Source organism: Pteropus alecto, unplaced genomic scaffold (assembly GCF_000325575.1).
Source record: "Pteropus alecto unplaced genomic scaffold, ASM32557v1 scaffold61, whole genome shotgun sequence".
NCBI classification, from domain to species: domain Eukaryota; kingdom Metazoa; phylum Chordata; class Mammalia; order Chiroptera; family Pteropodidae; genus Pteropus; species Pteropus alecto.
The window spans coordinates 13,343,685-13,351,232 of NW_006434835.1; the positions used below are offsets into that span (position 1 = coordinate 13,343,685).

The 7,548-nt window shown below is 39.1% G+C and overlaps 1 pseudogene; it reads left to right on the forward strand.

Annotated features, from left to right (window-relative positions):
* The first annotated feature begins 7,182 nt into the window (after positions 1–7,182).
* On the forward strand, positions 7,183–7,300 carry LOC112478571 (annotated as a pseudogene).
* Positions 7,301–7,548: the final 248 nt, after the last annotated feature.

Here is a 7,548-nt window from a genome sequence, read left to right on the forward strand (position 1 = left end):
ATATATATATATATATATATATTGAAAAGCCCATAAGTATACCTAGAGTGCTCCTAGGTAAGTGTTTAACTCTTGACAAACTATATTCATAAGCCAAATATCCAAGATCAAAGCCACCCTGAAAGGGTCTTCTGGATCTTATAAAACAACAAAAATACATGGGAAGGAAAGAAACGCAGGGCAAGGAAGCCAGAGAAGCCAAACGGCTCTCTGCCACTCAGGTGAGATGTGCGATGGCTGAAATCTAGAAATTGGTGTCATTTTTAGCCTCTGTTCCTACAAGCAGGTCCACTATCATCGCAGACAAAGTGAGGAGGCCAAGGATGGGAGACAAGATGAAAGAAAGAAGAAACCTCCTTTTCCAAGTCCCCGCCAGACACCCGAGGAGATGCTGACTGCAGGCTGGAGCCAAGGTCTCTCCCCTAGAATGACATTCAGCACCATCTCCCCAGCCCTTTCTTTCTTCTCTTTGTAATGGAAGCACTAAAAGCATTTACACTGGAAACTGTTTCTATGTAATTGTTATAAATGTGGTCACAAAACAGAATGCAAATGTCATAGATAAGCCTTCTGGTAGAATATATATAATGCAAAAATTCAATTTAAAAATAAGAAATTCAGTAAAAAGTAGCACTTTATCACCACACAGCCCAGAGCGGGGACAGAGTCCAGTGCAGGAGGAAAAGAGGGGTGGAGGGGAGTGGTACAAATAGGTATATCTCTTCATCTGAGGTAGCAGAGAATGAATAGATACTCGGCGTTGATAATAAGTGATATGTAAGCTAAAATATTTATCTATTCAATGAAATCATTAATAGAATTCAAAAGGGTTTATATTCCACAGAAATTGCCAAAAAGGAAATGAGAAAATCGACCACATAAAAGAAAGAAAAGAGCAAAATCACCACCACCACTACCCTCCCCCCATCCCCCAAAAGGAGGCATAAACAAGAGAAAACAGTAAAATCAGGTAGCAGAATTAAGACGAAGCTTGCTTTCCTGCAAACCAAACAAAAACGCCCGCTGCGCCTCTGACGGCCCCGCAGAGCTTTACACCCACCCCCTCTCGCGCTGCCACTCACCACCTTTTCTCCCACGTTCTCACTGAGGATGGTGGCACTCACAGGCGGGCCTTCCCCCAATGCTGGTTGGATCCAGGATCCTGATCCAACACCTTGGCCCCTCAATTCCTCTGTTTCTTCGTCTTCACTGATTTCTCTCCACATCGGCTGCTCAAAGGCTCTGTCATTCCTTGAACCCTGTCATCTCCAAAAGGGCCCCACCTCCAAGGGCAACTAAATCCATCACTGCATGTGGCATCTCTTGACACTTCAGCTGTAAAAGGAGAGAGGGCAGTCCAGGGAGACTTTGGCTCCTTCTGGGTTTCAGTAGAAGACAATGAGATTTTGTTAAAAAAAAGAAAAAGCCAATGGGAAAAGTTACAGTCAGAGGAAGAGGATGAACGAACAGGAAATAAGAGGTAAATCAATCATGGTAAGTTTTGAATATGGCAGTTTCGAAGTTTTGAGGGAGAGATGCAGTCAAGAGACAGTGGAGCCACTGGCCTTGGAGTTAACCACGCCTGCAAAGTATAAACTATAAACCAAATAAGAACGAGACCGAAGCAGCTCTCAGAAAAATCCCGACTCAGTCGTGTTGCTTCAAAAGTCATGAAATAAAGTAAGCATCTCCCTTAAGAAGTCAGAAAAAGAACGCAATGATATGTGAAAACCTTTTATAAGAAAGTAATAAAGATACTGTTATAAATTAATACTTTTTAGAAAGAAATCTGCAGGAATAAATAAATAATTCCAAGAACTGACTTTTTAAAGAAACAGAAAAATATATAGTTGATACAATTAAGGAAAAGAAGGTTAGGAATAAAAATGTGATTTTTAACACAAATATGAAGTTTATTTTTTAAAAATGAAATGAGTACTATTTCAATCTCATCAGTAAACTTGAAAATCACTAGGAAAAGATTTTCACCAAAATCAGTTTATGAACTAAACAACCCAAGAAGTTCAATATTCATAGGAAAACCTGGAAGAGTTCAACGACTACATACATATGCATATATACACATATGTGTGTGTATTTATATATAATTACATATAATTATACATTTAATTGTGTAGAATATATAATTATATATTTATTAATATAGTAATATATAATTATATATTCTACATAAATTATTTTTAAAATTATATAATGTATCACACATTCATTTATACAATACATTTTATATATATATATATATATATATATATCTTTTTTAACCAAGCTATACTCAGGTGAAACTTTTACACTATCAGGAGAAAGATAATCTCAGTAATACCTAGATCTGCAATTCTTTATTTACCATTCTAAAATCCCAAATTCTCTGCAAACCCAGTTTTTTTCCACAAAACATTTGAAGACAAAAACTGGTTTGAACTCATTTAACAGTAAAATTTGACCCAAATTGATATTCATATATGGTTATTATTCCAATTATTGTTTTCATGCTATTGTGTAAAATTGTAACACACTTTATTTTGCGTGGCTGCCCCAGATCCCTCTGGGTGAGGTATAAAATATCCAGTGGATGTCCTTTATTATCTTTCTAAAAATCCACAGGTTCTGAATTCTAAAACACATCCGGTCCCAAGCGTTTTGGAACAGACCTTGTGGGCCTGTACAGACTGTTACAGTGTATAGAGTTATTTAAATTAAACAGTGTAAAAGTTTCTCACCTATTTTAAATTAGTTAATCCTGATCTAAAATTTTGTAAAATAGAATACACTCATAAAGAAAATTGCAATCTGATTTCATGTGGCTCTAGAAGCAAAAATTTAGATAAATTATATTTTTCATTTTTTTTCGACTTGAAAAAAATATGATCATTGTTATGGGCTAATGCACCCCTCCCGAATTCATATGTTGAAGTCCTAAACTCCAGGACCTCAGAATGTGACTGCATTTGGAGAGAAGGCCTTTAAAGAGGTAATTCACTTAAAGTGAGGTTACAAGGCTGAGCCCTCATCCAATCTGACCGTGTCCTTATAAGAAGAGGAATCTGGACGCAGACACACACAGAGGAAAGACCACGTGAGGACACAGGGAGGAAGCAGCTGTCTATAAGACAAGGAGAGAGGCCTCAGAAGAAACTCACTCTGTCAACACCTTGATCTTGGACTTCTAAGCCACTAGAACTGTGAAAAAATAAATTTCTGTTTTTTAATCCACCCAGTCCATAGTACTTTGTCGTGGCAGACCTAATGAACTTATATAGTCATATTTTAATACTCAAGTTTAAATAGTTACTAGTACTTATCCCACCATTATAAAAACATTTGTTTTCATTCCTTCTGGGTATCACAGGTATCACATTCATGAAAATTCCAAGAATCTTAAGGACACTTACTCTGTGCAAATAGTCAGTACTGGTTACTAGTTTTACAAAAAGAAAAAAGCTAGAAAATCTGATCAGTCCATTAGATGGCCAGGTGTACCGCTGCTATTATTCATGGACCACACACATGGTATTTGTTGAAAGCATGTGACCCAGAAACAGGGGTCATCCTTGCCCATGGACCAAGGCTTTTCAATGATCCAGACACCAGCACCTGGTGGTTCATGCTTCTAGGCCCCTGTCACGAGTATTGGGGTGCTTGAGACACACACCACCCAGGCTATTCCTACAGAAGTTCTCAAGACACAGAGAAGGGAGAGGACACAGCTCTCTCCAGGTATTGTGCCTGTATACGGTGGCTCCACATCCTTCAAAGTCTGAGCTCCCAAAGCTGCCATTTCCTTACACAGCACTTTCCTCACATATTTGGCCTTTTTTTTTTTTTTTTTTTAAGCACTGGCACCGTGCCAAGGTGACTGAGTTTAGGAGGTTCCAGACTCAACCACAGACTCTGACCTGAAATCCTGCCCCACACACTCAGCTTCTTGGCCCTCAGGAGAAAAATCGGTTCTTCTCTCTCGGTCTAAAGCCTGCCTGTGTCCGTCTATCATTAGTCCTATTATTTTCAGGGGCAAATTTGAGCTTGTGAAATAAAATGTGGCCTGGCGAAATCAAAGCAAATTGAACCATGCGAAGTCAGGAGTCGTGCTCCGTAACGAAGTGAAGGTTATTCTGGGGATGCACGGATAGCTAAATAGGAGGGAGAAAACCTAAAACATCGTATCACTAAGTAAAAGGAGAAAAAAATAACATGTCTTCTTAAAAGATGAGGAGGTGACTTCAATAGCATTTCAAGTTTATCACAGCAACCGCCACAACCAAAATATCTCATAGCCTAAAAATGGAAGATTGCTCCTTGGTATGGTAAAATACTAAAACCTATCTCGAGCAAAACGCTAATGGTTGCTAATTAAAATTAAGTGGTGTTCCCACTTTCAGAAAATAATAAGACAAGGCTACTTGTAATCACGGGCATTATTTATAGTATTTTAGAAGTTTTAGACTGTGCTGTACAAAAATGACCACCACTAGCCACATGTGCCTGCCGAGCACTTGAAATGGGGCTCATCTGAAGAGCTGGCCTTTTTTTTAATGTAAAATATTTACAAATTTTATACAGATTTAGGTTACAATTATATGCCAGATATATTCAAAAACAATATATTATTGAATTTCATGGGATTTTTTTTTTTTACTTTTACCATAGCTACTAGAAATCTTTAAATTACACATGTGACTGGCATTACATTTCTATTGGACAGTGTGACAAGTTAAAAAAAAGAAAATATTTAATCATGAGAAATAATAAGGTGCAATTATTACTGTTTGAGGATGAGAAGACTGGTCAGATGAGACGCTAGTAGACACTTAAAAAATAATTATTTGGAAATTAATGACTACTTTCTATGCCAGCATTAGCCAGTTAGAGAATATAATGGAAAAATAAATCCCAAATGTCCACAAAATATATACAACTTAGGAACAAGTTGTAGACAAAATGTAAGACATTTATATAAATAGTTTTAAATGGATTTAGTTTCTCGTTTAGCCATCATTTAGGGAAGAACCAAAGATGCCTTATGCCCAGCACTGCACAAGTCACTACACTCATCAGGGTCACCATTTTTAGTGGCTGTAGAGGATCAAATATCCACTTTTGATTAACCAAGCTCTGCATTGCAAAGCTTGATACGTCAGCTACAATTACACACTGACTTCATGGTTTGTCTTTTCTCTTATTCCTTCTTTTTTTTTATTTTTTTTTTATTTTTTATGTAGGGCTATTTCTTTCTTTTCTCCCAGATGACATTTCTCAGTCATCTTGTGTCACTTTTTCAGAGACTAGTACAATTCCTGTATCTGCACTTCTGCCTTTTATCTGAAGAGACACCTCTTTTTCATTACAGACATTCGAAAACGCAACTCTTAGTACTCTTAATCCTGACAAATATTACAAAGACTGAAGGACGCTTTAACCTAAGATTCATCAAGGGCAGAAGCATCTATACTGTTTAGTAAGGATGTGAAGAACATTCCTCTCTAAATCAATCTTTTGTAATTTTATTTGGATGCTAACTTGCATGCCATTTAATATAGGAGGGAATTTATATACGATGTCTGAATCCTTAATAGCCTAGAATTAGTGGTCCGGAAAGGCAAGGCAGAGACTTGTACATCCTTGACAAAAGCCCACCTCCCTCCTTCTATGTTCAGAGAAAACCTGAGAGAATCTCAGAGAGCCTCCAGGACCCAGTGCTTTTGCTATGTGTCTTGTCTATTATCCTGGCCTGCAGCTTGAGACTTCCTCACCTCTCTGATGAAAGAACAATGACCCTCCTAGAAGCCCAATGGACAATATACAGAGGCCCAAGAATTATGGAGCCTGGCAGCATTTCCTCCGTCCAGACATGAAATTAGGAATCTGATCTGAGAACCATGTCTCCTGTGAAGGACCCTGGGAGCTTCCGGCTGTGGAAAGTAGAGAGGACGTGAAGATCCAGGCTAACGGGGAGGTGTGCCATTTCTTAATGCAAAAAGCGTGGAGAAGGAGCAAATTTGGACAATGAGGAGTTGCGCTTGGGACATTTTCATTCTGAGGTGGAATTACCAAGTGAAGATATATTAGTAGCTGTTCAGATCTGGAATTCAGGAAAGACATCTGGCTTACAGACACAGATGTTAACGATAAACCTAAATCCAGGGGTATTTGTCATTTCTCTTTAGTAAATCACCTAATTTTTCATTTTCAAGAGCATACAAGGGACATGTTTCAGATGAAATACAGGAGGATTTCAGAGTGGTGACGTTGAACCTTTCTCACAATGCAGATGGCTAGGAACTCCTGAGGGTCATGTATCCATTTACGATTACTGCATAATAAATTACCACTAACTTAGGGACTTTAGACAATGCGCACAGCTCAGCTGGGCCTCTGCTCAGCGTCTCAGAAGGCTACAGTCGAGGTTTTAGCCAGGCTGTGTCCTCATCTGGAAGCCTGACTGGGGAAGAACCTGACTCCAAGCTTGCTCTAGTTATTGTCAGAATTCACTTCCTTGCGGTTGTAGGACTGAGGGCTCCCGCTTCCTGCCGGCTGATTATCCAAGGACCGAGCTGCCCTCAGCAAACTATAGACCACCCACCATTTGTAGAGGTCCGAGTGAGTTTTTCCAACATGGCCACTTACTCCATCATGACAGCAAGAAGAGTTTCTAGAGTAAATATGCTAGCAAGACAGAGGCTCGGGTACTGCATAGTAATCACAGGAGTGACATCCATCCCTTTTGCTATATTCAGTTGGTTAGCAGTAAGTCGAGTCCCATCCACACTCAAGCAGAAGGTATAATAAAAGATACGAACAGGAGATAGGGACCATAGAGGGTCATCTTAGAACCTGCCTGCTGCATACTGTGTGGATGGGAGAGTCATGGAAACATAGCTGAAAAGCCATCCCCAGGAGCAAGCATCCAGCAATGTGAAGCCCAAGAACATGGTCACGTATGCTGCCATGATAAGCCAGATAAAAGATGCAAAAGACACAAATTTGGCAGTGCGATGAGGAAAATAACTATCAAATGCACATATCAGCCACCTAATTAGTAAAGTTCCTTATTCAATAAATTTATTGATAAGAGTCTGTTGTGAGAGCCCCTATCATAGATTTTAGAGATACTGATGGTGAGAGGGGCAAGCAAATAAACTAGCCTGACAATAATGCACAAGATGCATCTACGGCCATGCCACCCCGAACACACCCGATCTTGTCTGATCTCGGAAGCTAAGCAGGGTCAGGACTGGTTAGTACTTGATGGGAAACCACCTAGGAAGACCAGGTGCTGTAGGCGTTTAAAAAATAATAATAAAATAATGCTCACGATGCATTACCTGGGATATTCTTGGGATAGTTGATTGGAATAGGGATCTCAATATTGCATGGGTGCCATTGACCATTGACGGTGATTGGTCAAAGAATATTTTGATTGATTGATTTCCCCACTTTCCCACCAGGAAAAATGGAGTTCATGAGATTCTAGAAAAAGGAGAGATTTGAAGACTTCCAAAATTCAATAACCAAAACCCTACATGAAATATC